The sequence below is a fragment of the Lynx rufus genome, unplaced genomic scaffold, assembly GCF_022079265.1.
Source record: "Lynx rufus isolate CCGP_SWC_20201006 ecotype Redwood Valley unplaced genomic scaffold, mLynRuf1.p SCAF_17, whole genome shotgun sequence".
NCBI classification, from domain to species: domain Eukaryota; kingdom Metazoa; phylum Chordata; class Mammalia; order Carnivora; family Felidae; genus Lynx; species Lynx rufus.
The window spans coordinates 30,246,070-30,266,113 of record NW_025814831.1 but is presented as its reverse complement, the minus strand read 5'-3'; the positions used below and the strand labels follow the sequence as shown (position 1 = coordinate 30,266,113).

Here is a 20,044-nt window from a genome sequence, read left to right as displayed (position 1 = left end):
ACTTACATACAATACCCAGTGCTCATCTCAACAAGTGTCCTCCTCAATGCCACCCCTTTTTTTTTATTTTTTTTAAGGTTTATTCATTTTTCAGAGACAGAAAGACAGAGCGTGAGCTGGGGAGGGGCAGAGAGAGAGGGAGACACAGAATCCGAAACAGACTCCAGGCTCTGAGCTGTCAGCACAGAGCCCAACGCGGGGCCCAAACTCACAAGACGGTGAGATCATGACCTGAGCTGAAGTTGGACGCTCAAACGACTGAGCCACCCAGACGCCCCATCAATGCCACCCCCTTTAAAACACAGCACAAGCTACTTAGCCCTCAGGTCTGGGGCAGGACAAGAAATGAATCCATTCTGCACTGAATTCCAGAAAGACAAGCCTGGTTAACGTTTTCCTTTTTTAAGTGATCAGAGTGAGTTTTTGAAAATCATATTGTGTAAGAATATACACTGACCTGAAAAAAAATAGCTCACAAAAATTGTTTAAACAAAAAGAGTCATTTTCTTAAAGAGCCCTTTCCTGAAATACCATCTAGCTCAGAGGGTTCAAGAGACTTGAATGATGGAAATATTAACAAAGGTGGAAGCAGGGTAAAGAGAAACAAGACCATTGGGGCACCCACCCACTAGCAACAGTGAGAAGCTATTACTACCAGAGGGCTTGAAAGGACAAGAAGAAGATATGCAATTTCTGGAGCCTAGTGAGAGCTGAAGCCCAAGGAGGGGCCACTGCTGGAAAATACATCCCAAAGCAGGGAGATTTCTCTCTCCTTCACCCACCTATCTCTTACTGGTTGAACTCCATCAGAAAGCAGGCAGTAGAGAAGCCAAATTAATGCATTGTGTAGGTATGCATGGAGCAGGGCAAATAACGCTGGAGAATGGTACATAAAGAGAATAACCCACACATCACCAATCCACAGTAGCGCCCCAGTCCCTTCTTATCACTTTATCCTGTTTTATTCTTTCATTGCACTTACCATTACCTGTTTTATCTTTATGTCTTTGTTCCTCCTGCCCCACCATTAGAATGTAAGCTCCTTGAAAGCAAGGATTTTTGTCTGTCCAAAACTATATCCCCACATGGAATGTTGGAGCCCAAGAGTGAGGAAGGCATCCTCCTTGGAGGGGGGTGGAGAGTAAGGCCCAGCATGGGTTCTCAGAGCCTGTGTGGGGTTGGGAGGGCATCGGCACTGGGAAAGGAATGGTGGCAGAGAATCCTGTATGTGTGGCTATATCCAGAAGAATTGATCAAATAAGTAAGTAAGTTAAAGATAATTCACTGTTAGAGAAGAAGATACAAATATGGAAAGGCAGAAAACTTGTATGAGCCCTGCGATGATGGACTGGAGTTGGAGGTACTCGTGTTAGTTCATGGTTTTCGACATAGGTAGATAGATAGATAGATAGATAGATAGATAGATATGCAAGTAAATACAGACGTAAATGTGTGTATGTGTTTGTGTGTGCATTGTGTGTGGAAGTGTGTGGGTGTATATTCCCAACTGTGACCCTGAGTGGGCCCTACAACAGGGACACCCTAATAACAACAAGTATGCATAGCACTCAGATCTTGGCTTCTAAATAACACTGTCCACTAAATGGTACTAGGACTTCTTAGAGAAATAACTCATTTTAGGCCTGGGGCAGGGAAAAGTATCAGACGAGCCTGCAACATCTTTTGCCAGAAAAGAATGACCAAAGAGTAATGAGGACATGTCAAAAGGACACAGAGGTCAGTTTGAAGAGCTTCTACTACCAAACTGGGACTATTTTAGCATAAAAATAAGTAATGATGAGAATGGATTTAACCCACGAAGTAATGTTAGGAAACTCTGAGTCCTTTAATTAAAATGGATTAATTAATTGAATGCTTGATAAAGAATAGGACATTTACATAGACTCACAAATACCAAATTACAAAAAAAAAAAAAAAAGTAACCTTGTACTATGGTTATGTCAGTAAGATGTTACCATTGGGGAAATTATATGAAGGGTACAGGGACTTCTTTATATTATTTTTGCAACTTCCTGTGAGTCTATAATTATTTCAAAATTTAAAATAACCCTTAATTTTATTTTTTTAATGTTTATTAATTTTTTTTTTTTTAATTTATTTTTGGGACAGAGAGAGACAGAGCATGAACGGGGGAGGGGCAGAGAGAGAGGGAGACACAGAACCGGAAACAGGCTCCAGGCTCTGAGCCATCAGCCCAGAGCCCGACGCGGGGCTCGAACTCACGGACCGCGAGATCGTGACCTGGCTGAAGTCGGACGCTTAACCGACTGCGCCACCCAGGCGCCCCTTATTAATTTTTGACAGAGACAGATACAGAGTACAAGCAGGGCAAGGGGCAGAGAGAGAGACACAGAATTTGAGGCAGGCTCCAGGCTCTCGAGCTGTCAGCACAACGCCTGATGTGGGACTCGAACTCACGGACCGTGAGATCATGACCTAAGCCAAAGTTGGATGCTTAACCAACTGAGCAACCCAGGTGCCCCTAATTTTTTTTTAATGTTTATTTTTTTTTTTTAATATTTTTTTTCAACGTTTTTTTATTTATTTTTGGGACAGAGAGAGACAGAGCATGAACGGGGGAGGGGCAGAGAGAGAGGGAGACACAGAATCGGAAACAAGCTCCAGGCTCTGAGCCATCAGCCCAGAGCCCGACGCGGGGCTCGAACTCACGGACCGCGAGATCGTGACCCGGCTGAAGTCGGACACTTAACCGACTGCGCCACCCAGGCGCCCCTATGTTTATTTATTTTTGAGAGAGAGAGAGAGACGGAGTGTGAGCAGGGAAGGGGCAGAGAGAGACGGAAACACAAAATCCGAAGCAGGCTCCAGGCTCTGAGCTGTCACCATAGAGCACGACGTGAGGCTTGAACTCATGGACCACGAGATCATGACCTAAGCCAAAGTAGGACATTGAACTGACTTTAGGTGTCCCTAAAATAAATTTTAATTTCAAAAAGAGAGTAACTTTACATTAGAGAAGCCTGTCTGACATTACTGTAATCAAGAAGTGAAAGTTAACATCATCCATAATGGGACAAATCAAAATTATGTCCCACGTTACAGGATGCAATGAAAATACAGTGTCACCTCTATGCTTTCCTTGTTGAAGATACAGTCCGAATCTAATCCTGGAAAACATAAGACACACCCAAAATGAGGGCCCAAATTGAGGGACATTCTACAAATTAACTGGCCTGCAATCATCAAAAGCATCAAGGTCATGAAAATTAAAGATTGAGGAATTGTTCTAGACCAAAGGAGATTTGAGACATAACTAAATACAGTATGTGATTCTGAACTGGATCCTTTTGCCATAAAGAAAATTATTGGGACGATGGGTGATTCTTGAGTGGGGCCAAGAACTGGATGGTAGCACTATAAAAATATTAATTTCCTGATTTTGATGGTTAAATTGTGGTTACAGTACAACCAATATATACATATTGGTTATACTGTAGAAAATACAAACTAAGAATATTCCAGTGGGAAATTTCTCTGTATTATAGTTGGAATTTTCTATTAGTTCATGATTGTTTCAAAAAGAAGTTTTTTAATTATTAAAAAAATACAACTACATCCCCATTACCTAGAACAGGCATAGCATTCCCAGTACTCAATAAATATTTGAACAAATTAATGAACTATTAAACAACTTCAACAAACGCATGCTTAGAAATAAAGATATCGAAATATTAACCGTAGTTTTTTTTTTCAAGGAATGGATTTATCGTAGGTCATTTGGGGCTTTTTTTTTTTTAAACTTTGTGCTTTTCTGTTTCTTAAATTTTTTCATTAAGTGTGTATTATTGTTGAATTGGTCAAGCTGTTCACTAGCTAAGAATGACATTTTAGAAGCACCACGAGTCTTGTCCTTGAGTTTGGGGGTTCCAACGTTTGATATTATCAGTTACTTGGACCAGATCCTTAGAAACTGCTTCAGTCCATCCAAGTACATAGAATACCAATTTTTTATTATTACTGGGATATATAACTTCCTAGTATCTAGAATATTCTTGCCCATTACCCAAAGCTCCCTCCCTTCTAGAATCATGTTTCCTGGGTAGTAGAAGCAGTCATCAGCAGTTTGGTGAATATAACGGTACAAAGAGGGTTGGAGAGTCTTGTAGAAAATGTAATTCACATTAGGGAAAGGACTGGAGAGTTACTCTGGATGCAGATTTCCAGTGAATAAACACTGAATAAATATAAACTACTGAATAAATATTGACAAATTCTGACTACAAGGATACTTTTTCTGTGCTTGTGGTGGACTGCTATCACTTGATTGATGTGTTAATTTCTGTTTCTCCTGTATTGATTATATTTTCCATTAGTGTGTCCATGATGGGATTTGACAGGTATTCTAGTTCCTTTAAGCAAGGCATTTATATATATTTTTTTTAAGAGAGCAAGCAGGGGAGAGGGGCAAAGAGAGAAGGGTGGGGGAATCCCATGCTCAGTGCAAAGCCCAACCCAGGGCTCAATCCCATGACCCTGAGATCATGACAGGTCGCTCAGCCACCCAGGCGCCCTACATATCACCTCTTAAAATTAGTAACTTTGGCAGTTGGTTGCTGTACGTAATGTTCATTTAACACTTAAATTTTATATATTTTTTAAATGTTTATTTATTAATTTTGAGAGAGAGAAGAAGCACACGTGTGTGAGCTGGGGAGGGGCAGAGGGAGAGGGAGAAAGAGAATCCCAAGCAGGCTCTGTACTGTCAGCACAGAGCCTGACACGTGGCTCGATTTCACCAACCGTGGGATCATGACCTGAGTCGAAATCAAGAGGCAGATGCTTAACTGACTCAGTCACCCAAGTGCCCCATAAATTTTACATTTTAATAGGCACTATATTCATATGATCAAAATTCAAAAGGCACAATGAGACTTTTGGTCATCCCTGTCTCCTAACCATCCAGGTCCCCTCCCTAGAGGTAAGTGGTATCAGTTTTCCTATCTATCATTCCAGGGAGATATACATGCATACACACATACACATTTTTAACTGTATATAATACTTTACATACTGTTCTTCACCTTGCTTTTTTCACCAAGTATCTATCTTGGGGGTATTTTTTTTTTTTTTAAGTTTATTTATTTATTTATTTATTTATTTATTTTTAAATTTTTTTTTCAACGTTTATTTATTTTTGGGACAGAGAGAGACAGAGCATGAACGGGGGAGGGGCAGAGAGAGAGGGAGACACAGAATCGGAAACAGGCTCCAGGCTCTGAGCCATCAGCCCAGAGCCTGACGCGGGGCTCGAACTCACGGACCGCGAGATCGTGACCTGGCTGAAGTCGGACACTTAACCGACTGCGCCACCCAGGCGCCCCTATTTATTTATTTTGTGAGACAGAACAAGCAAGGCAGGCACAGAGAGACAGAATCCCAAGCAGACTCTGCATTGACAGTGGGCAGGTGCTTCAACCCACGAACTGTGAGATCATGACCTGAGCAGAAATCAAGAGTCAGACACTGAACCGACTAAGCCACTCAGGCGTCCCTACCCTGGGGGTAATTTTATGTCAGTATATAAAAGAACCTTTCTTTTTATTTTTTTTAGTGCATAGTATTCCACTATGAATGCACCATCATTTATTTAACTAGTCTCCTACTACAAGACATTAAGATGCCTTCCAAACTTTTGTTATTACACAATATTCCATGTACCTAAGTCATTTTGCACATAAGCAAATATATTCTTTGGATCAATTCTCAGCAGTGCAATTGCTGGGTCAAAGGTATATGCATTTTTTATTTTGAGAATACTGATATGTTGCCAAATTGTCTCCCTTAGAGGTTGTAGGAGAGCCTCACTGAGCATTAACTTCTGGATTTTGCCAATCTGGTTATGAAAAGGTTATGTCAGAGGAGTTTTAAAGTACATTTTCCTTATATTGAGTGACACTGAGGATCCTTTCATGTTTTCTTCCTTTTCTGTATATGGCCACTGTTCTTTTTTTTTTTTTTTTTAACTTATCTATTTATTTTGACAGAGAGGTGGGGAAAGAGAGAGCGACAGGGGAGGGACAGAGAGAGGGAGAGCAGTCAGGAGAGGGGCAGAGAGAGAGACAGAGAGAGACAGAGGGAGAGAGGGAGAGAGGGAGAGAGAGGGAGAGAGAGAAAGAGAATATTAAGCAGGCTCTACTGCAGAGCCGACTTGGGGCTCAATCTCCCAAACTGTGAGATCATGACCTAAGCTGAAATCAAGAGTTGGATACTTAACCAGCTGAGCCACCCAAGCACCCCACTGCTCATTTTTTCCATTGAGTTTATTTGCAGTACTTTATATATTAAGAAAATCACTTCTCTGTAATAGGAATTATACGTATTTTACATCAAACCGGAGTGCTGTAACTTTCAATAGTTTTGAAATAGTTCCAGAGCACTAACTCAGAAACCAGACTGCCTGAGTTTAAATCCTGGCTCTGCCACTTACTGTGTGACCTTGAGCAAGTTACTTAACCTCTCTCTGACTCAGTTGATCAGTGAACTAGTGATATTAATCGTACCTACCCCACAGGGTTGTTGTAATGAAAAGAATGAATCTAGGGAAAGGGCTTAGAAAATATGTGGCATGACAAGGACTATATAAGTATGTTTCTTCTTTTAATGTCAAATTTAATGTTATTAATTTTTTTTAACATTTATTTATTTCTGAGAGACACAGCATGAGTGGGGGAGGGGCAGAGAGCGAGGGAGACACAGAATCCAAAGCAGGCTCCAGGCTCTGAGCTGTCAGCACAGAGCCCGACGTGGGGCTCGAACTCACGGACCGTGAGATCATGACCTGAGCCGAAGTCAGACGCTTAACTGACCAAGCCACCCAGGCGCCCCAAATGCTATTCCTTTTAGATGCCATTTCAGAGAAAAACTTGTGCCTGCCTTGGCTTCAAATTCTGGAGATAAAATGGAAAAAGAAAAAAAAGGAATTGTTTTTACTTTTGATGGTAATATGCACCATCCAGATACCCAGCCTTCCTCAGAACAGAGGGTGCTCAATCCATGGGCACGTAGGCCAAGCAGTCACCACATCTACTCCTCATAATAACCCTCTTCAGTAAGGGATCATCGTCACTTTGTGAGGTAACTGAGGTTCACAGACAGCCAAATGACTTGCCCAAGACCAAGCTCCCTTTCGGCCTTGATTTGCAAATGTTCTTTGATCTTTCTGTGGTGCGCCTGTAGCGGATCCCCAAGGCAGAACCAGCCCTCTGGCCGGCTGGCTGCCATTCACTCAGCTCGGGCCCCAAAGCCAACTCCTTCCTGCCATCCTCCAGCAACCGTAGCTCTTCCGGCTTGAAATCCCATTTGACTCCTCCCACAGAATTCATCAAGCCTCGCAGATGCTTCCTACTGGGAAATGTGTCTCCCATCTACCCTCTTTTCCATCCCAGCTGCCACCACTCTGGCTCAGCCCTGACTACCTTTCACAGGAACTGTTGCTGCAATAAAGCTCCTCAAGAGCCTCCCCGCCGACGTCCACAATCTTTTCCTCTCCAGTGTCTTCTGCTGTGCTGCCCTGATCTCTCCGAAGCCCAGTCCTGACCTGCCCCATTCTCAAACCTTCGGACCCCTCCACCCGGTCCGTTCCCTAACATTTGGCCCAACCTACCCGGCTGGTTTTGCTTCCCAGACTCCCCTCCCATGCAGCCAAACGAATTCCTGTTCCGTGAACAGGCTTCCAGTCAGGTTGTTTGTTCAGTTTAGAATTTCTCTCTCTGCCTTCTCTTGTGGGCCACTCAAGCTTCACAAAGCTGTCCTTTATTGTGACTGTACTCACTTCTCATTCCCCTCGCCACCTCTCCCCTGCTCCACACCCTGCATTTGTTTGTAAACTCCTTGAGAGCAGAAATTCTACCTTATTATGGATTGAAATGCTTTCACATAGAGATACAACTGATAAACCACACAACCCATTTCCTAATTGGTCCAGCCATGCATAGGGGCCTGGATTAAAAAGGCACATGGTGTGCCAGGCCTGCTAGGGAAAACGACCAAGCCTGACCTATTTGTTTAATTTCTTTTTCTTTTTTCAAGCCTGGCCTATTTGCACCCAGATCTTCTCACAGAACCGTCCCTTCTGGCCAAGTGCCCATCACAGGTTTCTAGAAGTTCTGATAGCTGTCAGTTGATACCTGGTACAGAAACAGCATACACAGAACATTCTAGAAATATTGGTATGAACAAACTTTGCGCTGGAGAGAACATCGGAAAAGCAGATCAACTTCATTGTTTCATGCAGGCACAAAAAGGTAAAAGACTCGTCCTAGGTCACACAGCAAAGCGGGAAAACAGAACTAGACCTAGAAGCGAGCTTCCTAGTGGCACTTCAGGCCACGCTCCTCTGCACCTTAGAGCCATCTAGGAACAGCAGCCTCAGCCACCTGAGGTCACTGCCCAAGAAGTCACCACCCGTTCCTTTTTCTCCCTCATCTAAGAGACTCCTTTCCCCTTCCCTCAACAAAATCTTTCCTCCTCCCCAAGTCTCAGCTTTGAAGGTAGTAGTCCCGAGCGGCGAGAGGATTTCTCCGGGCTGGACCATCAGCTTCGGGGAGACAAGGTACCCGTGGCTGGGTTAGGTACCCACCTATTCCGAGGATGCCGCCTCGGAACTTCCGGGGTCAGAACTCACCCTCCTACCCTGCCCGGCCCCGCCCCAAACGCGTCCGGCCCCGCCCCAGACTCGCCGGCAGACACGCGGCCTCTACGCCAGGCCTGGGCGAAGCCGAACCCCCAATCTCCGCCCCCTCCAAGATCCACCCTATTGGCGTAGACAGTCAGAAGCCACGTCCAATAAGAAGGAAGGGGCGGCCGCCTAGTCCTATCCGCTGCGACAACACAAAAACGGACGCCACTAAGTGGCGGACGCTATACCTGGGTCTTTCCGGGTCCTTCCACGCTTAGCCCGTACTGGTGCCGGTCCTGGGCCCGAGAGAGATCCAGAAGGGACGCTCTAAGAAGTAAGTGTCTGCTGACGAGCGTGACCTTTGGCGTCGGTCCGGGGGCCGCTGCTGCTCCCCTCACAGAGCTCGGGATGGGATGGGCCGCGGGGGAAGGCCGGAGAAAGGGGCGGGGAGCAGCCGAGCACGTGGAACGCCGGCCCGACCGAGGCGTGGGTGGGGGGGGGGGCTGGGCCGGCGAACTACCGTGCGCGGGCTTCGTGGGCGGGCACAGCTGGGCTCGTCTCGTCTGGTAGGTTCTTCTGCTCTGAACACCGGGTTGGGGGGGGGGGCGCCGCGAGTGTCGCCGCTCTGCGTCGGTCGCGAAGGAGCGTTTTTTTTTTAAGCGCTGTTGCTGAAGGTGGCGCCCGACACCTGCCACTAGGTTGGACCGCGGACCCTTGGTGGCGGTTTTCCTGAAAGTTGAGGTTGTGTGCACGCTGAGCGCTTACGGAGTGCTAGGCACTGTGCCAGCTATTTTCCAAGCCTTAAGTAAGTTTCCACCCCCACCAGCCCAGTGAGGTGGGCAGGACTACCTTTGTCAGACGCAGTAAGAGGCCTAGTGCGGTTTCGCTCGCCCAGGCTGACTACTGAACTAGTGAATGGCGGAGCCCCGGGTTGAACCCAAGCTTTCCGAGCTAACCTCCGCACCGAGTTGTGTGTTAGCGGGAGAGCCACCTTTCCCTGTTCTCAGGGTCCTGGAATCCTCATCGCACCCCGCCCCCCGTTGACCTCAGTGATACCCCTTTTCCCCCAGGTGGGCGTGGGGTAGTCTACACACCTTGTCCTGTGAACCAAACAGCAAGCAGGAAAGAAAACCGGGACAACTTCCTGGGGGAAACAAAATTCCAAAACCCCAAAGTCTGGTTTTAAATAACAATGGAAATTAGAGTTGGAGTGGTGTTCTGTGGGTGACCAAGCCCAGGGGCCTGACCAGCGGGGGTGGGATTCCTTTTCCACCATTCAGTGTGCCCTGCTGGGTCAGATACTTAGCCTAAGCCTCAGTTTCCTCATTGGTAAAATAGTTAAAAAAAAAAAAAAAAACAACTCAAGGTGGGCTTGGCAAGCTCCTAGTAGAGGCCATTTTGTATTCTGCTTTACAAACCGTTCAGCATTAGCATTTTCCACATTACAATCCAGAGTCTCTATAACCTTAATTACCCTGTTAGAGTTTTAGGATGTTTCTCACTTTTAAATATTATACTGATGCGTAGTAAATCTTTGTTTTTGAGATATAATTCACATACCATAAAATCCGCCATTTTAAAGGGTACAGCTGGGTGGGTTTTGTAGTATATTTAGAAGGTTGTGCGACTATCCCCATGATCTTATTGCAGAACATTTTCATCACCCCAGAAAGAAACCTTGGCCCCATGCAGCCCAGGCGCCTCAAAGGAGCCTTGTTGGGCTCCAGGCCGAATGCTGAGGCCCAGCTGCCAGGGCCTCCCAACCTGAGGTCTCCGGTGGGGGAGATGGACCTGTACCCCATGCTGAATTTTAGCCCTGGGCTGGAGCAAGGAGAATCATGCCTGCTCCCAGTGTGCAGGAAGAGTAGAGGCCCGGGGCAGCCCCACTATCCCACATGGTGTGGAGTTGATCCCACATGGTATGGAGTCGAGCAGGAGCTGTCTTGGGGGAGGGGGGGTGCCGGTTATCAGGAAAACTGGGATATTCCAGCCATAGGCTTTTTGGAGAGCTGTGCCAAATCTTGGCCACTCCTTTGGAGAGAACTGCCTGACTGTGAGGCAAAGCCGACCTCCAGGTGAGATCCTCCATCAGGCCTCTACAGAGACCCTAGATTTTGAAGCAGGGCCCAAAAAACTCAGGAACATGCCCAACTTCTGGATTATCCACAAGTGGAGATTCAGACTTGGAGCCAAAGGAGGTGAACCTTTGAAAGCTTATGCAGCCCAAAATGAATTTCAAAAATGCATTTCAAAAATGAAATGAGATGACTTTCAGGCAACTGTTAACAGCAAGGAATGGGGAAGCTAAGCGGAATTAGAAAGGACAAGTCCGCAAAACCATCTGTTGGGTATGTTGTTTCACAGGCAGAACCCAATTACAGACAGCTAGAGTGGGTGCTATCCAAACAGCTTTCATCTGGAGAAACCTATTGGCAGTTCTGAAAAGCAAAAAGTCAAGGATACCAAGACTGTATTTCAGTTCTATCACTACTGAATTCTATTTCACCTCAAAGCATTACAGAGACACACTGCTGCCTACCAAAATACGGCAAAGGTTAATGAGGAAGATTTATAGGTTTTTCAGAAGTTCTAGGTATCCACCAGATTATCCACCTCATTTAGATAATGTGAGAACATAACCCAACGATCTGTCTCAGCTAGTACCTCAGGAAACTAAGAGGGCAGCTTTGGTTCCCTGTGAGGCCAACTGCTCCATCCCTGGGAATCCCAAGGGAGCTTGGCAAATCAAAAGCTCCTGAGTAGGTTTGCCAACGCTGTTTCGGAACTAACTGGGATAAACTCATGGCAAGAGAAGCCGGTAATAAGAGACAAGGGTTTGGAAAAAAGGGAGAATTTTATTTCCGTGCCGGCAACCAGAGGAGGTGGCAGGCTCCAGCCTTAACTGACGTCCCAGCCTCCAAGATGGACACCTGTAGTTTTATAGGGAGAGGTTCAGGAGGGTGTGTGCAAAAGAGCAGACAGGATGTGATCACAGTGGGTGGGTATGTGTAAAGCAAGTGATCGTGGCCCGGGGAGGGAATGTTTGGGATGTGGTCTTCGGCATTCTGTTGCTGTCAGGACTTTGCTGGCCTGGCGGTTGCAATGTTCTGGTCACTGCAAAACATCTTCATCAGTGCCTCAAGAAAGTATAATAAGAAAGAAAAACAGTAGGTTTTAGAGCATGAGTTAGGTGGTCCTGTCTATTTCTGGTTTTATGTGTTGGGGTTTATAGTGCTCGCTGACAGCAGATTAAGAGTTCCTTTTCAGAGATTGCTGTCAGCTAAGTGTATTTGGAAGGGGACAGGTACCTGTTGACTAAGAGAGGATCAACAAGCAGATGATTTGAAACGTTACAGAAGAAGAAAATTAATTTTCTTACACCTTTTTCCATTTTTATCTTAAAATGACTCAGGATCTAGGATTACAGTAGTACCCCTTGTCTGGGGGGACCCATTCCAACACCCCCAGTGGATGCCTGAAACCATGGATGGTACTGAAACCTGTATATACTATGTTTTTCCTATACATACATACCTGTGATAAAGTTTAGTTCCTAAATTAGGCATAGTAAGAGGTGAACAACAACTAATGATAAAGTGAACAATTACAACAGTGTACTGTGATAAAAGTTAATGTGAACATGGTCTGTCTGAAAATTTCTTATTTTACGGTATTCATCCTTTTTGTGATGATGTGATGATAAAATGCCTGCGAGATGAATCAACATGTAGGCGTTGTGACACAATAGGCTGTTACTGATCTCCTGAAGATCTAACCAGAGGAAGAGCCTCTGCTTCTGGATCTGATGGAGGATAACCAAAGCTGGGGAAAGTGAAACCGTGGGCCTGAGGGTCTGCTGTACTGAACTGTAAAACTTTATACTGGCCTGCCATGTTAAACCTCAGAATGAAACGCTGCTGGAAATAGGGGGGAAAATTAAGTTTGTGCTGACCTAAAATGGAGGTTTTAAAAAATATTACATACCCCCAGTCATTTTAACCTCTTACCTTGTGATAATGAGTGGGTTTTTTTGTATCATTACCTTCCTCTTTTTTTTTTTTTTAAAGATTATGGATTTCAAAGTGTTTCATATCGCACTGTTCCTAGTCAAGAGTGCTATAGTAAGTAGATAACAGAAACCAAAAGATCTACCAATTCCAGTTAGCTTCTTTTAGGTCGACTCCAGAAAAGGATCCTATCTAGTTGTTCTGATTAAAAAATTCTATCTCATGAAACATTAAGTAAAAAGACCAAGTTTTTTTTTTTAAACTTACTGAAACATGAAGTCTCATCATTCACTCTGTATATTTACCTTTCAGTAGGTATGTAACCAAACAGAATAAAGGAAATATGACACTAGTGTATCAGTGTTTTACAAATGCACAGGCATAAATTTTAATTTTTTTTTTTTCAACGTTTATTTATTTTTGGGACAGAGAGAGACAGAGCATGAACGGGGGAGGGGCAGAGAGAGAGGGAGACACAGAATCGGAAACAGGCTCCAGGCTCTGAGCCATCAGCCCAGAGCCTGACGCGGGGCTCGAACTCATGGACCGCGAGATCGTGACCTGGCTGAAGTCGGACACTTAACCGACTGCGCCACCCAGGCGCCCCATAAATTTTAATTTAAATGAAAGTCACATTCAACCTGATTCTGGTTTTAAAACAAACAAAACTGCTGTCATAGTAAAGTATTATATATGATACCATAGCTTTTGTTACCAAAGCTAATAATTTGGTGGAATATTGCCTATGAAAACATAAACAGGTACACATGGAACATCATAAATCATTTAAAATTCTTGTTTTTGTTTTTTAATGTTTATTTTGAGAGAGAGCGCTCAGAAGGGGGGTAGAGAAAAAGAATCCCAAGCAGACTCCACACCAGCAGTGCAGAGCCCAACTGGGGGCTCAGTCTCATAACCGTGAGGTCATGACCTGAGCTGAAATCAAGAGTCAGTCACTTAACCAACTGAGCCACCAAGACACCCATCATTTAAAATTCTATAAAAATTTACTAAGTCAGCACCTAGGTAAAGGGTGTAACAGTGACTCTTATTCCTAAAAATATAAAACAATGTAATCAAAGTCTTTATCAACTAACCTGGGATGACTGAGAAAAGCAATTACTCATAACAGAAAAATAGACTCCTCAAGAAGCTTCTTTTATAAAGAACCTTGTGAGGGAGGAAATCTTTGTACCAGTGAGTCACTCCCCATTCTCTGCCTTCTCTTCCCCGACTCCAGGCCCCCTGGAAACCACCTCTTCCTTCCCCTCTCTCCTCCCTTCTCTTTGTATCTGGATTTGCCTATTCTGGAGATTTCCTATACGTTGATTCATACAATATGTGGCCTTTTCTGTCCGGCTTCTTTCACTTAATGTTTTCGAGGTTCATCCACATTGTAGCAGGCATCCATACCTCACTCTTTTCATGGTTGAACTCTGTCCTGTGGATGTGGTGTATTTTGTTTATCTGTTCATCAGTTGAATGAGATTTGGGTTGTTTCTGCTTTGGGACAGTTAACGAATACTGCTGTGAATGTTACCGTCCAAATTTTTGCATAGATACAGGTTTTCATTTCTGCTGGGTTTTGCTGAGTCATGTGGTAATGGTTGAAACTTTTGACAAACTCCCAGACTATTTTTCCAAAGTGGCTGCAGCATTTTGCTTTCCACCAGCAATGTTTGAGGTTTCTCCACATCCTCACCAATACTTGTAGTTAGTTACCTGTTGTGTTTTTTTTTTATTGTAGCCATCCTGATAAGCATGAAGTGCTAAGTGGTTTTGATTTGCATCTACTTAGTGACTAATGATGTTGAACATCTTTTCATGTTCTAAGTGGCCATTTGTATGTCTAATTTTTTTGCTCATTATTTCATTGGGTTATTTTTTCTCTTAAGTTTATATATTCTGTATAGCTGGATCCTTATCAAATATATGATTTAAAAATAATTTTCTTCCATTTTGTAAGTTGTCTTATTGCTTTTGGGGGGGGTTCACTTAATAGTGCCCTTTGCACTAAAGTTTTTGATTTTGATGAAGTCCAATTTATTTTTTTCTTATGCTTCAGGTGTTGTATCTAGGAAACCATTATTCCATGATCATGATGATTTCTACCTTTATTTTCTTCAGAGTTTTATAGTTTTAAATATTGAATCCATTAGAGTTAATTTTTATGTATGATGTGAAATAGAGATCCAAATTCATTCTTTTGCAGGTGAATATCCAGCAGTCATAGCAGTTGAAAAGATTATTCTTTCCCTCATTGAATAGTCTTGGCACCTTTTTCAAAAATCAGTTGGGGGATGCATGGCTGGATTAGTCAGTAGAGCATGAGACTCTTAGTAATCTCAGGGTCTTCCAATCCTTGACATGGATGTTTTTCCATTTATTTAGATCCTCTTTAATTTCTTTGAGTGTTTTATAGTTTCAATGTACAAGTTATACACTTAACCTTATTATATGTATTTCTAAGTATTCTTTTTGATATTACTGTAAATGGAATTGTTTTCTTTAATTTCAATTTTCAGATTGTTTATTGCTAGTATGGGATTACAACTCCTTTTTTTTTAGTATCTTGCAAACTTGCTTAACTCATTTTTTATGCCTAATAGTTTTTTGTGTAGTCTTTAGGATTTTTTTTTACATAAGATCATATCATCTACAAATAGAAATAGTTTCACTTCTTTTCCTGCTTGGATGCCTTTTATTTCTTTTTCTTGCCGAATTGCCCCTGACTAGAACTTCCAGTACATTGCTGAATAGAAATGGTGAGAATGGACATCCTCTTGTTCCTTATCTTCGGGGAAAACTTGCACTCTTTTCACCATGAAGTATAATGTTAGCTTTGGGTGTTTGTTTTAAGTAGGCTCCACACCCATGTGGGGCTTGAACTCACAACCCTGAGATCAAGAATCCCGTGCCCTAATGACTGAGCCAGCCAGGCACCCCAGCTTTGGGTATTTTGTGGATGCCCTATATCAAGTTGAGGAAGTTATAACCTTTCTATTTCTAGTTTTTAATCATGAGAGGCATTCTGCATCTATTGAGATAATCGCATGGAGTTTTCCCCTCCATTTATTCTGTTAATATGCTGTATTACATGATTGATTTTCCTATGTTGAATCAAACTTATATTCCTGGGATAAATCCTGCTTGCTCATCATGTATAATCCTTTTTATATGCTTCTGGATTTGATTTGCTAGCATTTTGTTGAGGATTTGTGTGTCTGTGTCATAAGGTATATTCATATCATAATTTTGATAAGTATTGCCCAATCACTTTCCAAAATTAAATCATGTTTCTTTGAAATTAACGTTGTTCTAACAAAATAATGGTCTCTTAGAAATTATTTTTCTTGGGGCGCCTGGGTGGCTCAGCTGGTTAAGCATCCAACTTCGGCTCAGGCCACGATCTCACAGTTCATGAGTTCGAGCCCTGCATCGGGCTCTGCTGACAGCTCAGAGCCTGGAGCCTGCTTCAGATTCTGTGTCTCCCTCTCTCTCTGCTCCTCTCCCCGGCTCGGGCTCTGTCTCTTTCTCAAAAACAAATAAAACATTTAAAAAAATTTTTAAAGGGGGGCGCCTGAGTGGCTCAGTCAGTTAAGCATCTGACTTCAGCTCAAGTCATGATTTCACGGTCCATGGGTTCAAGCCCCACATCGGGCTTTCTGTTGTCAGTGCAGAGCCTGGAGCCTGGTTCAGATTCTGTGTCTCCCTCTCTTCTCTGCTCTTCCCCTGCCCTCTCTCTCTCAAAAATAAATAGATGTTTAAAAAAATAATATTAAATATTAATATTTAATATTAATATTTTAAAAAGAAATTATTTTTTTTCTTCAAGTACTTACAAGATTCTCTGAAAGGCAAAGCCAAGCCCAGTCTTCCACAACACATCTTGCTTAATGCCTGTCTGGCAAAGCAGCTGCAAAGAAGCTGGGATTCAGCATTTTCATCTAGCAAATTGTTGGTGAGCACTTCTATCAAGAATAGTTTCTCGGGACACTTGGGTGACTCAGTCATACAGGCATCCGACTCTTGATTTCGGCTCAGGTCGTGATCTCACAGTAGGTTCAAGCTCCACACGGGGTTCTGTGCTGACAGCATGAGCCTGCTTGGGATTTTCTCTCTCCTCTCTCTGCCCCTCCCCTGCTCATGCTCAGTCTCACAAAACAAAACAACCAGCCTTAAAAAAAAAAAAAAAGTTTCTCTACTTCAGCTCTATTTGGAGCTGGGTTAATTCATTGTAGGGGACTATCCTGTGTGTTGTAAGATGGTTAACAGCATCTCTGACTTCTTCTCACTAACTGGCAATGTCATCCACCTCCATCACTGCCCCTCCCCCCCAAGTTGTGACAAACAAAACTGTCTCCAGACATTGCCAAAAGTCCCCTGGTAAATAAAATTGTCCTCAGTTAAGAAACACTGATCTAAAAACTGATAAATGTGAATTTTCTATTACTATCCAATAAAATTATCTCTAATTTTGAATCAGATCTTCACTGTATATTTTGCTTTGGATCTACATTTGTCTCAGTCTGTGTCCTCACGTGTTGATGACTCTCAAATCTGTATCTTTAGCCTTGTTTCCTCTCTGGATTCCCAGACGCTTTTTACAGCTGCCTGCCTCTGTTCTGCAGGCATCGTGAATTTGGTGTGTACAAAACGAGTCTCATTGTCTTCTCTCCCGCAAACTGCTCTTCTTCCTTTATTCTTGGTCTCCCAGGTCAGGACCCTACCAGTTAGTCACTTACTGGTTCCTCGCTCCTCTGTCTCCACCTGTCACATGAAATTCACCTGAGTCTGTCTAACCTCAAGATCCTCTGTTCCAAGTGTCACTTCCATAGCCGGTGAGTTCATCTCATCTGGTTTGCTGCAGCAGTCCTTAACTTCCAGCTTATTCTCTGTGCTGCCTGTATAGTGCCCTTTCCAACATGGATGTCTAATCATAGCAGAGGCCTCATGGGCTGGCCCTGCCTGCCTTTCCAGCCTCATCCCTCAACCACTTGTACTTTAGGCTCTGGCCATAGCAAACTGCTTGCTGCAGGCCCCTCACCCCCTTGCCTGACACTCCAACCGCAACTCAGACTGTCTCTCCCCTCTAGCCCTTCCACTCAGAGCAATGACTCTCTTCTTTTTTGCTACACCTGGAGAGACCTGAGTCTTCACTTATGAGGCACTGCGGGAACCGGTTCATACATCTACGTCCCTAGTGATCAACTAGTGTCTTGAGAATGGAAACCACAGTTTATTTCTCTGCCTGCTCCCCAGGGCTCAGTGGGTTCTCTGTAAATCTGTGTTGAATAGCAAATGAAAGTGCCTAGAGCAGAAAGGGGCTACCTGGGATTTTAAAGTAGCTGCAGGGTTGTTTTGGTGTTTGTTTAGTTCAGTGAACATTTACTGAGAACCAACTAGGTCATGGGTGCTAGGAACAGAGGAAGGAACAAGGCAGGATCTTTGCTTAGAAAATTCACATCACATTTAACATGAGATGAGAGTACAAAGTTTGGTACAGAGTGATAAGGACAAGTGTAATGCATAAAGTGGATGCTGAGAGTGAACTAGATCTGTATTCGGGAAGACTCTCCCCACCCCTGAAATAGGCTTCTTAAAAGTACAAAACGATCCCTTTTCACCATACTGTAATCCTTTCTGTGTTTAGTCTACTTGTATTTGTTGTGACTTTTTAAAATGACTCTGGCTTGGGGCCCCTGGCTGGCTCAGTCAGTTAAGCATCCAACTCTTGATTTCAGCTCAGGTCATCATCTCACAGTTTGTGAGATCGAGCCCAGCGTTGGGTGCCATGCTGACAGTGTGGAGCCTGCTTGGGATTCTCACTCTTTCTCTCTCTCTCTCTGCCCTTCCCTCCCCCCCACCCCCTGCCCAAAATAAATAAATGAACTTGAAAAAAATAAAATGACTTTGGCTTGATGTTGCTTATCAGATTGGTTGATGTTGTCAGCCTCTCATTCTGTTGCAGAACCTGAACCTGTGTTTGTGTGAGGTGATGGTGTAGAAAGATTCCAAAATCAGCACTCACTAGTTATTATTTACCGTGTCCTCATCATCTTGTGCCCTTCTTTTGAGAATAAGGTTGCAGGTAGGCCATGCTCCTGCCTCCTGATCTGAAGCCTTTGACTTAACCATTACTGTGTTCTTCACTGGAGTCATGCATTATTTCATAATTAAAGCAAACTGGGGTCATATGTATAGAATGTGCAGTCTACAGAAATTTTTATCCTTTTATGTCAGTATGGCATCTTTTTCTTCTCTGTTTTTTTTTTTTTTAATGTTTATTTTTGAGAGAGAAAGAAGAGAGAGTGTGAGTAGGGGAAGGGCAGAGAGAGAGACACACAGAATCTGAAGCAGCTCCAGACTCTGAGCTGTCAGCAAGAGCCCAACTTGGGACTCAAACTCATGAACCGCGAGCGAGATCATGACCTGAGCCAAAGTTGAATGCTTAACCAACTGAACCACCCAGGCGCCCCTCTTCTCATCAATTTTCTTAACACTAGTCCTACCTATTTCCCTTTGTCTGCACAGTGCCTCTTAGCTTGTAACTTAACTAGTTAGTAAATACAACTTTATTCTTAAATGAAGATTAGGAAAATTGATCCTTAGGGAGACCCATATGTGTGGTGTCCAGGAGCCATGAAAATGGGTTGCTTAGGAAGATGAATAAAGTTGTTACACTGTTGAACAGAGGTGAAGGCGGCGGTAGTGGTATTATTTACAGAGAAGGGAAAAAGGGATAGGTAAAAGCAGAGGGGGAGCTAGGGAGAGGTGGTGGTGGAAGAAGTGGATGCTCAGGAGGGATGTTAGGGCTTGGAGATGAATCTGTGTTGGCAGGTGAGATGTTAGAAGTATGAAGAGGATCTAGGACAGAACAGTAGAAAACGCACTTATGGGGAAACCAGAAAAGGCTGAATTTGACAGGAGGGAAACCAAGAGACAGATATTCCAGAAGCCAAAGAAAGAGTGAAGCTTCATGGCATCACATGTGGTAGGAATGGACTAAAAAGAGACCACTGGCTTTGGCAAGTAGGACCTCACAGGAGCGTTTCGGCAGAAAGGTGAGGGAGGCGGCCTGACTGTAGTGGGCTGAGGAATGACTGGGAAACCAACAGGTGGGATGTGTGCACATAGACCACGTGCTCAGAATACTCCTCTTCCTTTTGGGTCGGAGAGGGAGCGCATACAAATGAAAAACCTGGCCGTGTTCGTAAGCCGAGAGAAGGACGGGAAATTGATGGAACATGCGTGGGAACGGGTGGCTGCAGAGTCTGAGGAATGTGAGCATCAGCCAGGTGGCGTGGGTTTGCCAGGAAGAGGCCCAGGGACGCCTGTTTCTCCAAGACCAGAGAGAAAACCGTTAGAAGTATGAAAG

The 20,044-nt window shown here is 43.7% G+C and overlaps 1 protein-coding gene across 1 annotated transcript in view; it reads left to right on the top strand.

Moving 5' to 3' along the window:
- Positions 1 to 8,888: 8,888 nt before the first annotated feature.
- Positions 8,889 to 20,044, top strand: part of DCAF4 (DDB1 and CUL4 associated factor 4) — a 31,899-nt gene continuing 20,743 nt past the window's right edge. The window contains exon 1 of the mRNA XM_047079405.1: positions 8,889 to 8,993. The gene's annotated coding sequence lies outside the window, so the exon portion shown is untranslated. The remainder of the gene's footprint in view (positions 8,994 to 20,044) is intronic.